The sequence below is a fragment of the Aedes aegypti genome, chromosome 2, assembly GCF_002204515.2.
Source record: "Aedes aegypti strain LVP_AGWG chromosome 2, AaegL5.0 Primary Assembly, whole genome shotgun sequence".
In the NCBI taxonomy this organism is placed as follows: domain Eukaryota; kingdom Metazoa; phylum Arthropoda; class Insecta; order Diptera; family Culicidae; genus Aedes; species Aedes aegypti.
The window spans coordinates 392,687,568-392,708,281 of NC_035108.1; positions in this window are offsets into that span (position 1 = coordinate 392,687,568).

Sequence of the window (20,714 nt, forward strand, 5' to 3'; positions counted from 1 at the left end):
CTTCTCACGCTGTTTGGATGGGAATCAACTACCGCATTTTTTTTAATTTGGATAATGTTTCATGGGTTTGATTGGGAGGGTCACATGTATGTGTGTATGATGGTATGTTTGCTAGAGATCAATTTGTAAATAATTGAGTTTAGCTTAGTTTAGACTGACTGCACATATGGCTGCTATGAGACAGTGCACTGTATACCTTGAATGGAATTTTGACTTTTACTAGCCTTGATGATTGCAAATTTCTCGAAATAGTGAAAATGAGATAGAGATTGTTAAAAAATGCATTTTTCCATGGAAAAGTGTGTGTTCTTACAAAAAAAAACATATTTTTCAGTACAATCCGTTTAAACGTTACAGTAGTTCTTGTGATTTTGTGTGTTTTCCGACACAAAAATATTGGGGGTCATTTTGGCCCACTTTTCCCTTATAAAAAGTGTAGTTCTGCCAAATCGGTTTCTTTTTGAATAGTAATGAGCACATATTGTGTAAGCAATGTTTGTGATTTAGTTGTTTGGACAGACATGTTGGTGGTTTAAACTGCAATCATCACTGATTGGTACAATGAACGACGCACAGTATTGTTCTTATTACATATTACTCATGTGTTGATGATGGTCAAAGTATTATTCCAGTTTTATTTGAAAATTGTGTACTTACGGCATCGAAACATACAATTCCAATTCAAAAACATTGGGCTCCAATTCCAGACAGCCTATTTTTACAATTTTAAACTATATTTACAGCATATTTTTCCAATGTGGTGTCACTAAACTTTTAAACTATAACTTTGTGTATTATTATGTTACAACCACTACTGCTACGACGATTGCCTCCATCAAAGCGCCCCTCGAACGCATAGATACCATCCATGCGAATGAGTGGGGGAATGAGAATTGAAAAAAAAAAATACCTTCTCATTGTTGATTGATCGATGTGAATGCAAAATCGTTTATTAAGTGAATTTTAATTTATATATTATAACTATATCCTTATTAAAACTGAATAATTACAGATAGCGCCCTGAATTACCCTATATTAAATTTAAAAATTTAAAAATTTAATGAATTTGTTTGCCTAGTAAGAGACCAAATGCAAGAAATAAAAATTTGCTTTACGATTATCACTAACCAATAAATTTATACCTTTGAGCCGATCTCATCGGGGACATTGATGAGTTTGTTGAACAGACCTCCGAAAGGCAAATACGTCGTAATAACTACAAAAACAGCTATTTTTTCATTCAATATAGTTGTATAAATGTTGTCAATTTTGCATTTTATTGGTAAATATTATCAGAGTGTCCGGATATTGGTAAAGTATGAATTTTGATTCACTACGGTACACCGCGAATGAAAGCTCCTGAGTTTCCCTACAAAGCTTCATATTTCGTTTTTTGACCTAGTTCGGTTGACAAAAATATAAGTCGATTTGAAAAAAAAAAATTATTGAAAAAAAAATAATACATGAATTTGAAACATTTTTCTAATCCAAATACCATGTTCATTTTGAAGTTCATATAAAGTTAAGTAAACATGCCAAATTTCACACAAATTCGTGCATTTTTACTGTCGCTATTATAGCACTTTAATTGATTTTGTGTTTTTATATATTAAATCATTAATGGTCATTTTGTACCACTTCTCCCTAATATAAAAATCTGAAATTTTGCGGAATATATTCTTTTATATAGAAAAACAACTTCTGTAAATTTTAGCTCGATCGGAGAACATCAATACAACCTCTTTAAACAAGGCGGTTGCGGTACTCGCAAAAGGGCTCAAGTTCAAACACTACCTCGGAAAAAAAAAAAATTTTTTCGAAAATTTTTGAAACGGCATATTTGAATTACACCTCAAATAAAAGCCCATGAGTAGCCCTACAAAACGTCATATTTAGTTTTTTGACCTAGTTCGGTTGGTAAGAAAAAAATCGATTTGAAAATCACTAAATTTTTTATGAAAAACTTGTTTTTCTCGATTTGAAGTACTTTCAAAATTCGTATTTCATGCTTATCTCAAAGTTAATATAACGTAGAGTAATCTAGCCAAATTTCAACGTAATCCGTGTAGTTTTACTATAGTTATATCAGTTTTTGTGATTTTGCATGTTTAGTGACATGAAATCATTGGGGGTCGTTTTGTCCCACTTCCCCCTAATATAAAAATCTAAAATTTTGCAAAACATCATCTTTTATATAGTAGAACAATCCCTGAAAATTTCAGCCTGATCGAAGATCATCAATACAAGAAGGGGTTGCGGCTCTCGCGAACTGGCTCTTAAAAGCAATCTGAGGCAGCTCTGATTGGTTAGTAATTTTGCCGCTACGTGGCACTAGTGTGTATATCATTAGATCATATTCTAGCAAGATCTAGCTCATGAATCTGACCACTTAGAATGTTCGTGTCTTCAGCAATGTTGTTCAGAAGCTTAAAAGCAATTTGAGGCAGCTCTGATTGGTAAGCAATTTTGTCGCTACGTGGCGCTAGTGTGTATGTCATTTTGATCATATTCTAGCGGGCTCTAGCTCATGACCCTGATTACTTAGAATGTTCGTGTCTTCAGCAAAGTTGTTCAGAAGCTTAAAAACAATTTGAGGCAGTACTGATTGGTTAGCAATTTTGTCGCTACGTGGCGCTAATGTGTATGTCATTTGATCATATTCTAGCAGGCTGTAGCTCATGAACCTGACCACTTAGAATGTTCGTGTCTTCAGCAAAGTTGTTCAGAAGCTTAAACCCAATTTGAGACAGTACTGATTGGTTAGCAATTTTGTCGCTACGTGGCACTAGTGTGTATGTCATTTGATCATATTCTAGCAGGCTCTAACTCATGATTGCCGCTATGTGGTGCTAGCGTACAGCTGAGAGAGGAGACAGCTCACTGACAGTTGGGATGTTTTCTTGCCTTCTTAGACTTCTTTCTTTAGTTCTTGGGTTGTGCACAACGGTCTAATGATCTTATTTTGGTCAAAATCATTCACTTCTTGTTGTTAGTTTATGACAGGTTCCCTTGTCTTTTGGGAGCTCGCAATCTAAGCCATCTGTCTCCTCTCTTCAGATGTGCAGGTAGATTTGGTTATATTTTCGCGGGCTCTAGCACATGATCTTGACCACCTAGGATGTTCGTATCTTCAGCAAATATTTAGAAGAAGGCATTTTCTCGATGAATTTTAGGCTGATAAAATGAGGAACCTGACAAAATCGGGTCATTTTATTATGTTCCTGTTTTTCAAATTTCGACGTGTTAATGATTGCTTGTGAACCGCGTCAAGAACTTGCATGGACTTTTAAGAGTTCATTTAAAAATTATGTAACGCAAAATTTGTCAATTTTAGACCCCCTTTCACCTCCACGTAACAACTTTTGTATAGAAAATTTTAATTTTTTGTATGAACCGTAACACTATGTAAGACCTTCTCCCTCCCCCTGTTGCGTTACGTAATATTTGAACGGTCCCTAAGGGGTCGATGACCATTGGCGTAGCCAGGTTTGTTTTCATTCGGGGGTGGGGGGGGTTGTTGAGAAGATCGATTCTTAACATTTCATTCACGATTTTCACGACAAAACGATCATTATACATTAGTTGGATGCTTTTGACTGTTATGAGTTACACCGGGGATTTTCTTAGCGGCTTTCAGTCTCAATGGCAATCAGAACTAAAATATTTCTTCTACGCCCAACGTTTCGATTGTATTTTCAATCTTTTTCAAGGGTTCTAAAGGAACAAATTGGACAACGTTACATACATAATTTCAACGAAAAGACACTGTTACTTACAGAAAATTTTGTTCTTTGTCTGGTGGTTGTGTTTTATGGATATGGGTCAAGTATTTGGTCTTCATCAATTTCCTAAAAATTATTCAACAAACAAACACATTTTACAATTTAAATTTTACAACACTAAAGACATTAAATAACTATTTAACTGGTTTACAGACGGAAAAACTTGGACAACGGTTCACTACTCAGTTTGCTTCTCACTGTTTTATGTTATTTCAACCGTCATTTTGTATTGATTGTTTAATAAAAGTAAAGATGGGTGTCTAATATTGTATGCAAGTTAAGTGGGTTGAAATAGTCTATTGGGTGTCATTATCATTTTCGTTAGTGTTTGTCTGATTACTTATTGTCTGTCTATCTACATGGTTTGTTTTGATTTTTGCTTTGAGTGTGTGCAAAATTCCTGCATATGTCGTACTTAAACTATCACAGTCGCTTCGTTTGTTTACCGTTTTGTCCGTGTTGATGATATGGCAAACTTCCAAAACGGGGAGAGCGGAGTATCGCCTATGGCAATCTAATATCTCCGCTCGATCCAAAATAAAACGATGGTTGTTGTCGGCCGAATGCAGTAGGAGAGCGGTTCTCTCTTTAAGGCGGCCGAGTTCATAGCTGTTATAGTTCTCTTCGTTGTTGTTTTCGTCCAAGTCATTCATAAGTTTGTCCAGTTTGTTTATGTCGCTCTTGTGGTGGCTCAATCTCTTCTTCAAACAGGTGGTGGTGAGTCCAACGTTGCTGGCATCGCAGTTTCCACAGGGGATCCTGTAGATTACATTATTGCGCTGCTCCGATGGGATGCGGTCCTTGGTCTGCGTAAACAGACTTTTGATGGTGTATTCGTTTCTTGTTGCTAGTGTAGTGTTTGGAAAATCTCTTTTGAGAGATTTTGCTAATTGACCGGTGAGCTCATTCACGTGTACCATAGGTTTGAAGATGACGTCATCGTTGTTGTTGGTGTTGTTTCTTGTCCTGTGTTGTTGATTGATGAGGCTGTGTCGTAGAGATCTTGGGTAATGGTTAAGTTGTAGATGTCGATCTGTGATATTGTTTATCGTCGTTTGTTGGAGATTCGTGCTTAGTTTCCTGACCCGCCTTATGAAATTGATCACCATATTCATTTTCATGTGTAGTGGGTGACTAGACAGGAAATCTAAGAAACAAATCGAGATTAATGATCAGGCAGACGAATCAAGACCATATCTAAATAAGGAAGCCTATTATCCTGTTCCTTCTCAACGGTGAACTGAATATTATCGGACACCAACACGTACAAAGTGGTCAACAGAAATCCAACCGAAGGCTTCCAGAAGAAGAACAACAACATCGTTGACAGGCTGCTGGCATTAGGTCTCATAGACATCGCCACATCTTACCGTCTACGAGCACACTCTTCGCAATGCCCTCGAATATATGGATTGCCTAAAGCACACAAGCCCAATCTCCCTCTCAGACCTGTTGTTCCCAATATTGGTGCACCATCGTACATGCTCTCTAAATACGTTGGCCGCATACTACAAGCGTCGATAAACAGTAGATACAACATCACAGATTCGTTCTCTTTCTGTGATTATATCAACTCTATCCGCCTTCCTGAGGGATACGTGCTAGTGTCGTTTGATGTTGTTTCTCTGTTTACTTGCATACCTCGTGATTTGGTCTCCCACACAATTATACAATGCTGGGGTGAGATCAAACAACACACAGACATTAATCTCGATTTGTTTCTGGAGATCACTTTGTTTTGCATCGAGTGTAGTTATTTTTCCTACAGAGGGAAATACTACATGCAAGTATCAGGTACTGCAATGGGTAACCCATTATCACCCACAATCGCAGATATGGTCATGGAAATGGTGCTGGATAATGTGATGGCAAAAATTGATTTCCCCGTCCCAGTAATAAAAAAGTATGTAGACGATCTTATGATAGCACTACCAGCGGATAAGATTTTGGAAGTGCTGAATCTATTTAATAGCTACAATGCCAATATTCAGTTCACCGTTGAGAAGGAACAGGATAATAGGCTTCCTTATTTAGATATGGTCTTGATTCGTCTGCCTGATCAGTCTATTAAAACGGAATGGTATTGCAAACCCATAGCATCGGGCCGTTTCTTAGATTTCCTGTCTAGTCACCCACTACACATGAAAATGAATATGGTGATCAATTTCATAAGGCGGGTCAGGAAACTAAGCACGAATCTCCAACAAACGACGATAAACAATATCATAGATCGACATCTGAGGGATTCCACGGAGGCAGGCAAGTCGATTCTGATCGACCATTTCAAAAATATCTGAAACATTGCACAGTTTTTCAGTTCCATCTAAATCGTCATTTTCCGATATCAAATCTTCAAGTTGAGTCACGACTAACTTTTCAAAAGGGTGTATGTGAAAATGGTTCAAAAATATTCAAAAAGCTGCACAGCAAAAACGGTTCGTTCGATTGTTAGACAACTAAAGAAACAAAGTTAGACAACTAAATAAAGATTCAAAAAAAAAAAAACACACAGTAAAAAAAAATTTTTTTTTTAATTAAAAAACATCATTGTTGTCACAAAAACTCAAATATCTCAAAACCCTATCGGAAAACCAACGTAATTTTTTGAGGGAAAACGGTCCATTATATTAGCTATCTACCATAAAAATTTGGTGATGGTAAGCCAATAAACAAAAAAGTTATGACATTTCAAATATTTCACAAATTTGACACTTAGTGAATTTTTTTTTTTTTTCATTGTTAATTTTTTTTTAGGACCGCAGTTTGTTGCTGAATTTTTTGTTAAGGGTACCACATGAGGTTAACAAGTTGTTTTCATGATATTTTATTTAATTATTCATAACTATTATAGCATCTATTAGAAAGTTAGACGTGATCCAGTGTTGTGATCTAAAGTCTTGATAGTGTCATATTTTTTATTGTACGTAACTGAAGAAAAATTCTCTCAATAGTGTTGAAACCTTTTGATAAAAGAAACCTATAAGAAATCTAATATTGAAGACAAAAGCTACAAAAAAAGTTTTCTATACAGGTATACGACTATTTTACCTGCAAAAAGTTTACCTCGTAGAGAACAAGGCGGGTCTATACCCAGGTGATCTAGTATACGTAAAGCAGGTCGGTTTTCTCGGCGCTGGTTTTCTCCACAAAGTTAAAATCTGATTACACCTGGGTATAGACCCGCCTTGGTAGAGAATAGACTTTATTAATCATATTTGGGAGAAAGCGAGTAACTTCAACAACATCAAAAACATGATAGGTACATACCATGAACATACTCACGAAAAAGCTAAAAATATACTATCACTATGGTTATAAAAGATTTAATTGTAAAATTTTTCTTCAGTCAAGCAAACGACACCAAACTAGTCAGTAAAAACTTAAAAGTGATTTTGTTTATTAAAATCTAACGAGCAACATGAGTAGTCGCTTTCTCAACTGTTGCAGGCCGTTTGCAGAAAAAAAGTGTTCGAAAGAGCTACGAAATCTCACCGAAAGCACCATAGATAAACTGAAAGCGGCTGGTTATGCTCCAATGTCTACATTGAATACAAATTTACGCATTTGTACGTCCTGCCGTTTAAACGTTGACAAACGGGCAATCTGTACATCATCGGTGGATCAGGTTGCAGGAAGTTCGAAAACAACAACAACTGAGGAATTACTAGATGCACCGACAACAACTGAGGAGTTACCAGAAGTACCAAGTGCAGATAGTCTTGCCACGGTACCATCAGCGACATCTGTTTCAACAAATCAATCAGAAGATGAGTGCATCCAGAAGGTCAACATCGAACGCTTCAACGAAGGGATAGCTGGAATAAAAGTGACTCCGATTAAATGGACGAAGATGGGTTACGTCAATTATCCCGTGAAATCAACGAAGCTGTACGAAGAAACCTCTTCAAATTAGGACATGAGGATGTGGAAAATACAGACTACGATGAGGTAATTATGAATATGAAGGAAAGGTTCTCGAATCTAGCCACGACAAGGAAAGAAAGGTCTATTCAAGACGCCATTGATGAGTTCAAAACCAATAGAAATACAGCAAAAGAGGCAAAACAATTCAAAAATAACTGTCTTGCAACCAAAAATGCTAGGTCGAGTACTTCATTAACAGATGAGACAAAAGAAAAAATAATTCAATATTTTGAAGACGATGAAGTAAGTAGAGCTATGCCTGGCCAAAAAGATTATGTATCTGTAAAAAAAGATGGAAAGCGTCAAGCAATCCAAAAACGATTAATGATGACTACTTTGAAAGAAGCGTATACACGCTTCAAGGAAATTAACGAAAATATTAAGGTAGGTTTTTCCTCATTTGCAAGCCTTCGTCCAAGGCAATGCAAGCTTCTATCCAATTCAGGAACACATAATGTTTGTGTGTGCACAACACACGAAAATATTAACCTAATCTTACATAGTTTGAAAAGAATCCATTTATCAAAGGATATTAAAATGTTAACTGGTAGTCTTTTGTGTGAAAATACAACATCAAATTGCTATCTACGATCTTGTTCGGATTGTCCAGATTCTTCATCATTGGAAATACTTTATTCGCTGAGTTTGAAGAAAATTATATTGATCAGTTATCATTTGAGCAATGGGTGACCACGGATAGGTGTGACCTAGAAACTATTGTAAAACCTGTAGATGAGTTTGTGTCATTTTTTTGCTTGAAATCAGAAAGTTTAATTCCTCACGACTTTATTAAAACAGAGCAATTTCGCTTTTTAAAAAATACGAAAAATACATTACAAGATGGTGAATTTTTAGTCATTTGTGATTTTTCTGAAAACTATAGCTTTGTATTGCAAGATGAAGTGCAGTCCCATCACTGGAACGTACAACAAGCTACAATTCATCCATTCGTTATTTATTTCAATGGAAGTACGCAAATTGAACATTTTAGTTTTATTGTAATTTCCAAAGATTTAAGACACGACTCAGTATCTGTAAATTTGTTCATTGCCAAAATGATTAACTTTTTACGCGTTGATAAGGATAAAGAAATCAGAAAGATATATTTCATGTCTGATGGAGCAGCATCGCAGTACAAAAACCGTAAGAATTTTTCGAGCCTATGTCAATTTAAATCAAAGTACGGAATTGATGCAGAATGGCATTTCTTTGCTACGTCACATGGCAAAGGTCCTTGTGATGCTATTGGAGGAACCATAAAGCGCATGGCCACAAGAGCAAGTTTAGCCAAAGAACGTGAGCATCCAATTAAAACTGCAAAAGAACTATTTGATTGGGCGAATCGCAGAAAAGAAGAAGATTTAACAAAATTATCATTTTGTTTTACTACTACTGAAGAGTACGAATTAACGGCATCAGAGCTCAGCGAGCAATATAATAACGCGAAAACGATCCAAGGAACCCAAAAATTTCACTGTTTCATTCCATTGTCAGAAAATAAAATTAAAGCAAAACTATACTCGAACTGTACTGATAATGATGCAAAAGTGTTCGATATTGTAAAAAAATTGAATAACAATAAATAAATAAATAAGTATTAATAAAATGTTTTCATGATCTCATAACGCATACCCAAATCCAAAACTTTCAAAGTTTATATATAACATTTAGAAACTCATCGATCATACTCTAAAAAAAAATATCCTGGTAAAAAAAAAATTATTTTCGTGTAATCTGTTAATTCATTTTAATTTATACATATATACATATACATATAATATTTATACATATACATAATATTTATACATATAATATACATAATACTAATGAATACATGAAAACGACTTGTTTAGTTCACGCAAGGCCCTTAACAATAAAATCAGCAACAAACTGCGGTTCCCGTAATAATTTACACCGAAAAAAAAAAATTTTTTTTCTCCTAAATGTGAAAATTGTGACATGTTTGAAATGTCATAACTTTTTTGTTTATTGGTTTACCATCACCAAATTTTTATGGTAGATAGCTAATATAATGGACCGTTTTCCCTCAAAAAATTACGTTGGTATTCCGATAGGGTTTTGAGATATTTGAGTTTTTGTGTCAAAAATTATGTTTTTTAATGCAAAAAGAAATTTTTTTTACTGTGTGTATTTTTTTTGGAATCTTTATTCAGTTGTCTAACTTTGTTTCTTTAGTTGTCTAACAATCGAACGAACCGTTTTTGCTGTGCAGCTTTTTGAATATTTTTGAACCATTTTCACATACACCCTTTTGAAAAGTTAGTCGTGACTCAACTTGAAGATTTGATATCGGAAAATGACGATTTAGATGGAACTGGAATACTGTGCAAAGTTTCAGCTCAATAGAAAAAAATGAATTAAAAAATTTACCAAATTTTGGTGCTGTTGCTTGGAATCACTCATCTACAACTTAACCATTACCCAAGATCTCTACGACACAGCCTCATCAATCAACAACACAGGACAAGAAACAACACCAACAACAACGATGACGTCATCTTCAAACCTATGGTACACGTGAATGAGCTCACCGGTCAATTAGCAAAATCTCTCAAAAGAGATTTTCCAAACACTACACTAGCAACAAGAAACGAATACACCATCAAAAGTCTGTTTACGCAGACCAAGGACCGCATCCCATCGGAGCAGCGCAATAATGTAATCTACAGGATCCCCTGTGGAAACTGCGATGCCAGCAACGTTGGACTCACCACCACCTGTTTGAAGAAGAGATTGAGCCACCACAAGAGCGACATAAACAAACTGGACAAACTTATGAATGACTTGGACGAAAACAACAACGAAGAGAACTATAACAGCTATGAACTCGGCCGCCTTAAAGAGAGAACCGCTCTCCTACTGCATTCGGCCGACAACAACCATCGTTTTATTTTGGATCGAGCGGAGATATTAGATTGCCATAGGCGATACTCCGCTCTCCCCGTTTTGGAAGTTTGCCATATCATCAACACGGACAAAACGGTAAACAAACGAAGCGACTGTGATAGTTTAAGTACGACATATGCAGGAATTTTGCACACACTCAAAGCAAAAATCAAAACAAACCATGTAGATAGACAGACAATAAGTAATCAGACAAACACTAACGAAAATGATAATGACACCCAATAGACTATTTCAACCCACTTAACTTGCATACAATATTAGACATCCATCTTTACTTTTATTAAACAATCAATACAAAATGACGGTTGAAATAACATAAAACAGTGAGAAGCAAACTGAGTAGTGAACCGTTGTCCAAGTTTTTCCGTCTGTAAACCAGTTAAATAGTTAGTTAATGTCTTTAGTGTTGTAAAATTTAAATTGTAAAATGTGTTTGTTTGTTGAATAATTTTTAGGAAATTGATGAAGACCAAATACTTGACCCATATCCATAAAACACAACCACCAGACAAAGAACAAAATTTTCTGTAAGTACCAGTGTCTTTTCGTTAAAATTATGTATGTAACGTTGTCCAATTTGTTCCTTTAGAACCCTTGAAAAAGATTGAAAATACAATCGAAACGTTGGGCGTAGAAGAAATATTTTAATTCTGATTGCCGTTGAGACTGAAAGCCGCTAAGAAAATCCCCGGTGATCATTATACATTACACTCTTTTCACATGAAACATAAAACTATACAAGATACCTACCCACCGTATTTTTTCATAGTAAGCTAAGTAAAGTCCTAAACGCGTCTATTTCAATGTTGAGTGACGGGTCTATTTAAAGTCTTGCAGATTTACCTATTGGAAAAATTCCAAAGATTCGATTCGTTGTGGTCCCTTTGATCGGCAATTTTGCTTTGTCCAGTAAGACAAATAGAATCAACCTGAGTTCCTAGTTATACATGATCGATGAATTATCTAAATATTTCTCACAGAACACAGAATTTCCTAAAGAGGTTCATATTGAAATTCCTCTTGATTTGGAAAATCCTTCAAAATAGCATAAATAATTGCCTCGAAGCTCTTCTTGGAATTAATTTTAGTATAATTCAAAGAATGTTTCATACAGAGTTTTCACATATTTTTTCCTAAACATTGCTTTAAAACTCAATGTTTGGAAATTAAATGTATGTAAAAATATTTCTTACTGTATGAAAACCAAAAAATTTTCTTTAGTTTTCATGGATTTTTTTTGCTGGGTTTTTAGCGCAGAAGTATTCATCAATTACATAACATGGAGTTGTGAATAAATCTTATAAATTATTCCTATACCTAAGGGATGGTTTAATGCTTCAAAATGATTTTGGTGAAATTCCTAGTCAAGTTCCTGAAAATCTCGTGAGCAAATTTTGAAGTTTATTTCGAGACATACTGAAGATAAAAATGGAATGAATTCAACAAGGACTAAAAGAAGATAATTATTGAAGTAATTACTTGAAAAAAAAAATATTCTATTAGAATTTTGAGTGAAGTTTGTAGTCGAGTTCAAGTTTAAGCAAAAATAAATTTTAATTTAGACGCACAACCCAGTATGTTTCTGGAACAATTTATGAAATTATTGTTTGGAAATTTTTGAAAAAAAAAGTTTCAACAGGAATCCATAGATTAATTTTTGAAATAGTATTGAGAAAAATTCTCGGAGGAATTCATGAATGAACCTACACACATGTTTTTTTTGTCATAAACTCGGCTGTATGATTCCCGTTTTTTTTTAATTTTAAGCATGATTTAACAAGCGAAATGCCAAGTTGCTTAGTAACGAAACACAGTTTTATGATACTTGAGATCGCTGTACATAACTCGTTTAATATTTGACATATTAAATTGAGTTTATATGGAAGAATTTTTAGAATCACCTCCAGAAAACACCTTTAAATTTTGTTGAGGAATCGCTGGAGAAATTCGAGGTACAGCCAGGAACGATTTATAGAATAATTTCAGGAATAATTGGAGAAACACGTTGAAGAAATATCTGGAGGATTATGAATGATATCTCGAGTGGAATTCCTGTGGGAAATAGAAGGAGTTTTATCCGATTACTCTAATGATAATATTCTGCTGACAATAGATTTTGTAGAACCTTTTTGAGTTTCCCAACAGATTTGATAAACCCTTCGAATAATTTATGGCAAGAAGTTTTTCAAAAAGCTGATTGTTTGGAATACTCCATAAGTTTTCCAATCTATCATCATGTAACAATTATATAAATATGAGTGCTGGAGACAATCTTTTAAGAATACAAACACATGATAAATTCCCGTAATATTGTTTTTAGCATCGTCCAAAGGGGAGGAGGCATTCCCATTGCCCCCTCTGGTTACTCCCATGCGTGCATGACATTAAACATCATCATCAAGTAGATGAGAAACCGAATTTAGTACTATACCATTTAATTCCACTAGAGTTTGTATCCTTTGACAGATACGCGTATTTCGACCTCAACTGTAAGGCCGTCTTCATCTAGTACACGACAATGAAGACGGCCTTACAGTTGAGGTCGAAATACGCGTATCTGTCAAAGGATACAAACTCTAGTGGAATTAAATGGTATAGCACTAAATTCGGTTTTTTTCATCTACTTATAGGTATTCTACTAAACAGCTCGAAGATTTATTATCATCATCATCAATTTTAATGAAAATGTGGTAAAACATGGCGAAAACAATTTTTTGATAATTTTAAAACAGGCTGACAAAATCGGGTCAAAAAGCTGACAAAATCGGGGGCTGACAAAATCGGGTCAGTACTGTATAATTGTTTACTATGTGTTAAAAAAATTCAAAATTTGACATTTTTTGTTAAAATAGGCTATATTTAATGCCTTAAGGAATCGTACACAGTTTTAATTTAAAGTTATTTCCAACATTCAGTTAAATTTCGGATCCATCATTTCGCTAAAAGCAGAGCCACCCTTGTCAAAATTGATAACCAATCAGTGCTGCCTCACATTGCTTTTAAGCTTCTGACCAACTTTGCTGAAAACACGAACATTGTAAGTGGTCAGGTTCATGAATTAGAGTTTGCTAGAATATTATCAAATGACATGCGCACTAGCACCACGTAGCGTCTAAATTGCTAACCAATCAGTGCTGTCTCAGATTGCTTTTAAGCTTCTGACCAACTTTGCTGAAGACACGAAGATTCTAAGTGGTCAGATTCATGAGCTAGAGCCGTCTAAAATATGACCAATTTACATGCACACTAGCGCCACGTAGCGGCAAAATTGCTAACCAATCAGTGCTGCCTCAGATTGCTTTTAAGCTTCTGAACAACTTTGCTGAAGACACGAAGATTCTAAGTGGTCAGGTTCATGAGCTAAACCGTCTAAAATATGACCAATTTACATGCACACTAGCGCCACGTAGCGGCAAAATGGCGCAATAAAAATTTCAGCTGATGAACGCCGTAAGGCTTCTGAACAACTTTGCTGAAGTCCGCAGCTTTCTAGAAAGTAAGGTTTCCAAGATATCGCGTCATTAGTGTAATAGCTTACGGGTGATGCTAAACTTTTTGGGGGGTGCTGCAATATTCAATTGAGGTGTTGATATACTAGATGATGCGATTCCATACTTATGGTGGGTAGTGTAAGTGAAATTTTGCTTAGCTTAGCTTAGCTTAGACTGACTACACATATCAATGGTTGCTATTCCGTGATTGACCGAAGTCAGTGAAAATGCACAAAGAATCAACTAGAAGTTCGGCTGGGATTGTCCATAATCTTCTTCAGTGTGCATAATTCAGTGCCTCTATTTATACAGGGTCAATAACGGCGCCGGCCACGTCCTTGCAGTCAGGTGGGATTGGGGAAGGAATGTTAGTGTGTAACCTTTGCTTTTTGGAGACCGTGTTTGCCTCTGCATCTCCACAAAGGTTACTGGGAGGGATGTTTGTTAATGGGGAGGATCGTTGGGTCATAGGATTCACTTTGATAAGCGATTAGACCATGATAAACAATGATTTGTGAGATATATACATGCTTATACGTAAATATAATATTTTCATTTGATATGAACAATTTCTATGTAGAGGAAAATTATGCCGACACTTGAGGTGACGAACCATTCAAAGTTTGTTGAACAAATACCTAAATGTAACATTCCTACAGCTGTCAGGACGAAAGCATGTGTTATTATATTTTACTCATTTGAAAAGAAACAAAAAACTCGATTGGTTGGGACATCATAGAACACTCTTATTCTTATGCCGACACTTACAGTGGCGAACCATCCAAAGTTTGTTGAATAAAGTGAACCTTTCGCAAGTCTACACTTGTAGTGTCGAACCATTCAAAGTTTTTTTAATCACAAAAATAAAGGTATATAAGAGGTGTTCTGAAAAAAAAAATGTTAAACATAAATAAATCATGAATCAGAGTTTGTGTCGACACTCACAGTGACGAACCATCCATAGTTTGTTGAAAAATCATATTTACATCCCACCATTGTAACGATTGAATGTGCAGTCATACATAATTTATAGATTAGAAATAGTAGCATGAAACGAGCTCACCAATTGATCCGTTATCCTTGAATGAGCAGCCACAATCCACTTTCGGCTTCACTCGTTTGCTCGGCTATAAAAAAGCACTCAGGAAAAAAAATAAGCGCGCGACCCAAAAAGAATAAAAAAAAAAACTGTTCGGGCTTTCTTGACGCACTGCCCAGGAGCAAGCGTCAAGGTCGAAGGATCAAACAGAACTAACCGATCGCGGCACTTTTTCAGTTACTCCAACCGAACTCACCGATCATGCCACTTTTTCACTTACGAGACCGACGCGCGACATGTTTGATCCTGCCCTCGTCGCTTGCCCCGGGAAAAGCAAGTGTCAAGGTCGAAAGATCAAACAGAACTCGAATAGCTTACGGGTGATGCTAAACTTTTTGGGGGGTGCTGCAATATTCAATTGAGGTGTTGATATACTAGATGATGCGATTCCATACTTATGGTGGGTAGTGTAAGTGAAATTTTGCACATACAAAGCCTGCAGGTGATTTCGTTATGTGTACACTTTGGTTGTCTGGGTAGGAGTGGGCCTTAGAGGGCCCTAGCAAATACTTGTTCAACAATAATAATGTCGATAGCAATAATCACGATTTTCACAAATTTCGTAATTTTAACAGATTGGTATTGATTTTATTTATTTGTTACTTTGTTTCATTTCGCGGCCCATGAGTGATATTTGTAAATTTCAATTTTTACTACAGAAATGATTTTTTTTTGTGATCCAATTAAAAATCTTTCAAGAATTCTAGAATAAAAAAAATCAAGAGAGATGTCTTTTGTGATGCTTCTACAAACTTTTCAGGTATTTTAACATGTGCTTTGAAGAGATTCATGAATTATTTTCGCAGTTTTCAGTGCTTTCTTCAAGAAAACATTCACCAATTTTCACTAAATTCGTCATTAGATTTCCACGGAAAATCATTTCCAGACTTTCTGGCTCTCACCAGAATATTTCTTGAAGTATCGAATTGCTAAAAAAGAAGTGAATGCATTAGAAATTCTTTTAATGATTTCTCTTGGAAGGTCCTCAACGTACTTATTCCATAAAAATTATCCAATTGTAAGTTTAAAGAATTCTCGACGAGTTCATTAAGGAATTGTTATGGATTTTCAGGAGTTACTGAGGATTTCTCAAAATAAAAAAAAATAGTACCAAACATTCTAGGAGTCTCACCAACAATGTCTTGAGAATAACTAAGCCAGGATTCATTCCACGATTTTTTTTCTAAACCTTCTCAAAAAGATGCTCAAAAAAATGCCCAACTAAAAAATGTTCCAAGAACTCTTATATTCCTATGAAGCTCCTAGCGGAATACGTTCAACTGTTCCTTCACACTTCCGCGAAAATACTCAAAGATTTCCCGAGTAATTTGTTCAGAGAATTATATTATTGTTTCCTTAGGATCCTTACGAAAATTTTACCAGAGATTCATCTTAGTATTTTTCAGAGATTTTTTTTCTAGAAATTCTGTTTAACGATTGTGAATTTTCTAAATATTTTTTTCATCGGGTTTACAGTTCCATCAAGTGTTCTTTCGAGCTCTAGAAATAACTCCATTTTTTTCCAAATGATAATCTCAGTATTCTACCATATATAACATTTAAAAATGTTTCCACTCGACATTTTTTTGGTTCAAAAACTACTCCAGGAAAATCGTAATATTTTTAGGGATAGCTTTACAAACTTGGCGTGCAAGTAAAAAGTAGGGGGACATTTTCAAAAACATATTCTGAATATTTTTCTTCAATTTTACATAAAAATCCATTTCAGCATATTGCTTACATTTGGTGGGAGTCAAGCTAAAAATATACACGAACACATCAATTTAATGTCCTTAGAATTTGAAGAATCTGAACTATATGATTTCCATTACCCACTTGTCCCACGGTACCTTACCAAAAATGAAAGAACGTTTTTGGTATTTTTTTAAATAATTACATTAAATATAATTCGGAAAATGGGCCCAGATAGCCGTAGCGTTGCTTCTTTTCTCCGAAACAAAAGGAGATAGCGAGTTTCTTCATTCACAAAATTACGCATTTTTCAAAGCTCTAAAAGTGTTTCATAGACTACTTTGATGAGATATTAGAATTGGAAACGCTAGAGCCCGAAAACCATTTTTTCTCGGACCACCCTATGTCACCGTAGGAAAGAAAAACTCTAAATCGGTCAATTTAACTTTCGCGCTGTTGTACTTTGTACAACAGTTGTGATTTATATGCTATCATTTTGCAACAAAGATATCTATCGACACCAAACCAAAATGTATTCCTCAAGAACCTTCTTAAGAACAATACTCGACAGTTTTTATTTACAGTATGACCCTTTATAATACGGTAGAATCAATGGAAGTCGCATAATAATGAACGCACTATGTACGGCTCCAGGAAACCACAGTTTGAAATCGTCATATCTCAAAATCCAGATAATATAGAAACTTGGGGTCTTTAGTAAAGTTGTTCTGGAGGTGAAGCGCTATCTGATGGTACCTCATTCAATTCGGAATTTGACCGCTAGGTGGCACTAGTGGGCATGGAAGTTTTACTTTTGTTTTGCAGATTTTTCAGGATACTGACCATTTAGAAGGATGTCGTCTTCGGCAAAGTTGTTTAGAAAGTTTTTTTTTTTTTTTTTTTTTTTAAATTTTTTTTATTAAGGCACTCCGTGCTCGTGGCCACTACTGTGCCGGAATCAGTTTTATCTGTATCTTCCTTACCGATACAGTTCTATTTTTAATTAAACTATATTTACATCTGCTTTCACTCTCTTCTGCTCTTTTGCTCTCACACCGAGCAGGTAGGAGAGTGCTCTGCTGTTGGTCCAATCGATTTCCATAAGCCATAGTCCATTGCTCTTGCGGTGGTTCGTTTTGCCGTGTTCCTGAGTCGTTTGAGGCTAGCTGCCTGCGAAGTGGGTCAATTTGTCTCAGTCACCATCTGATACTGACGAAGGATGGATGTGCTCCCCTATGCACGGTCCTCCGTGCGGCGTCTTCTGGTGGCTGGACGGGTTATTTTGTGGAGGGGCTGGAAATTGAATCCATGACCTTCCGCTTATGAAGCGAAAGCGTAACCTTAAGGCTACGGACCCCCCTTATTTAGAAAGTTAAGAACTATCATTTTTCGAGCTAGTTGATTCAAAGTTTTGGCACTAGGCAGCGCTAGTGAGCATGAAACTTTTGTTTGCAGATATCTCAGGAGCCTGACCACTTAGAAAGATGGTGTCTTCGGCAAAGTAGTTTGGTAGCACCACGTGATTATTGAGCTGAAATCGAATTCAGGTTAACTTCTGCGTTCATGAGTCCTCTCATGGCGTATTGGTTAACGCGCTCCAACTAGAGATCGGGGAGTCGTGAGTTCAATTCTCACTGAGAAGACGTGTAACTTTTTCACAAATCTTCACATCAATTTGTCCATCTAATCCAATTGCAAATTATATGTAATGTTTAGCTTTTTTGTTGTTGTAGGTAGTTGTTAAACTTCCACTCGGCTGGTTAGCCGTAAACCACGATTCATAATTAAAAACAAGTAATCAACGGATGTCATTATTGCTGCGTGTCATTAAATACTAGCCCTAATCAACACAAAATATATCCCATGGAGTTCCATTATACATGTGTGAGTGGACTTCACCTACTTTCCATTATCAGCATCGTAGTGCCACTCAGTGCAACTTCCATGTCCTAATTAGAGCCCAGTTAATGGGAAGCATTCTGTTTCATTGGCACTCGCCTTGTCTGATCGTGCTGATTATAGTGTTTTAAATACAAAATCGAACTCTACGAAATATCTGCAATAATGACTATATTTCCAACATATTTTGCATTTGGAATCTACAAAATATTGAATTATTGTTTAAGAGAACATTAAAATAAGTCTTTGGGAATTTATAAAATGAGGTTTGAAAACTATAATGAAACTAAAATTTATGAACAGTTGGAACGTGACGCCAAAAAGAAGAAGAAAAATGAACATGATAATTGCATTATGTCTCAAATTGTTTGGTCGATCGATTGATTTTTTGAATGCGGGTGGAAAATTTCGCATAATGGGAATATAGTTGCTGCTACCTACATATTGTATTGATCTGTTTTGGGCGAAACATTAATTATGCCAAACATACTTATGCGAAACGATTTAAAGTGTACTGTACATAAATGATTGACAAAACTTAAACAAAATGCATCTTCAACTGCGGCGTGCACCAGTTGGCCTGCTTTGACAACCGAATACGAACCGGCGGCGTATTAATTATAAGACAGTAGCTCTACAATTGAGGTACGGTAAAACGACTGAGCTTGCCAGCAATGGCAACAGCGAGAGACATCATCACGATAATCGTTCACAATTGAATTTCTCATTGTATCGTTCGGCTAAACGACTGCCATTGTTTTCGGTCAACGCTGTCTGTGTAGCTGGTTTATTGGGCTTAATGATGGTGCAGAGTCGTCTTATAAACCAATCCACCACAATGCACACTGGCGTGATTTCTGTGATTCACTGGAATATTCTCTCAAAATACTTAGAATAATTAAGGAGCTCTTAAACTGTTATGGATTTTGAAATTGAAATTTTCACCACAGATGCTGACCACACCATTTTTTTTATTTGAAACACGTGTGTTAGAAACTTTCTGATACCAAAACTTAAGGTGAAGATGAATCGAAGCCAAACTTCAAATTTTCAAGAGCACCAATCAAGAGAACCGAACACCCGTTTAAGCTGAAAACTTAATCGATTGGTCACCACCAGCTGGTGACCAATCGATTAAGTTTTCAGCTTAAACGGATGTTTGGTTCTCCAGATTGGTGCTCTTTAAATTTTGAGGTTTGACTTCGATTCATCTTCACCTTAAGCTCAAGGAACGTTTAAAAGCATATTATATAGGATAATTAATTATACCACAAATACAATATTTCACCAAACATCACAATTGACAGTACTATTTATGGACGATATTGATAAGTTAATAAAATTTTCCAAGGTTTCCCCAAATCAGGACCACTGTTTATCGCAATGGTCCTGATGAAGAGGACGACGGCAATGGTCTCGACGATGATAATGACAACCGCGAGTGTTTGCTGCCGCTCGATGAAATGTCCTTTCTTCGTTCCTGTGGGTTTCTTTCGATCGTTTGTTGGTCATGTGGGTCGATACGTGGCTCGAACGGAAACAATATGATAATGAGAATCATTATTCTAAATGCTTTTGTTTAGAGGGCTGCTTGCTGCTGCTGTTGCTGCAACATGTTCTTGACGCGGTGTCATAATGAGCGCGTTAGGGAATGGGGGACAAAATGTGCTCTTTATTCAGTGTTTCGGTATTTCAAAAGCATTCTCCATCAGGGATCGTTTTCGACAATTCTTGGAGAACTGATTAAGTATCATTATCTAAAAAACTCAAAAACAATGATTTTTCACATTCTGTTAAAGGGCATCACCCCGAATCACCCATTATCCCGAACGACCCGTAACCCCGAATAACCATGTTTCCATCTCTGATTGAGAAAAGGTGTTCAACAAAAACGGGTAC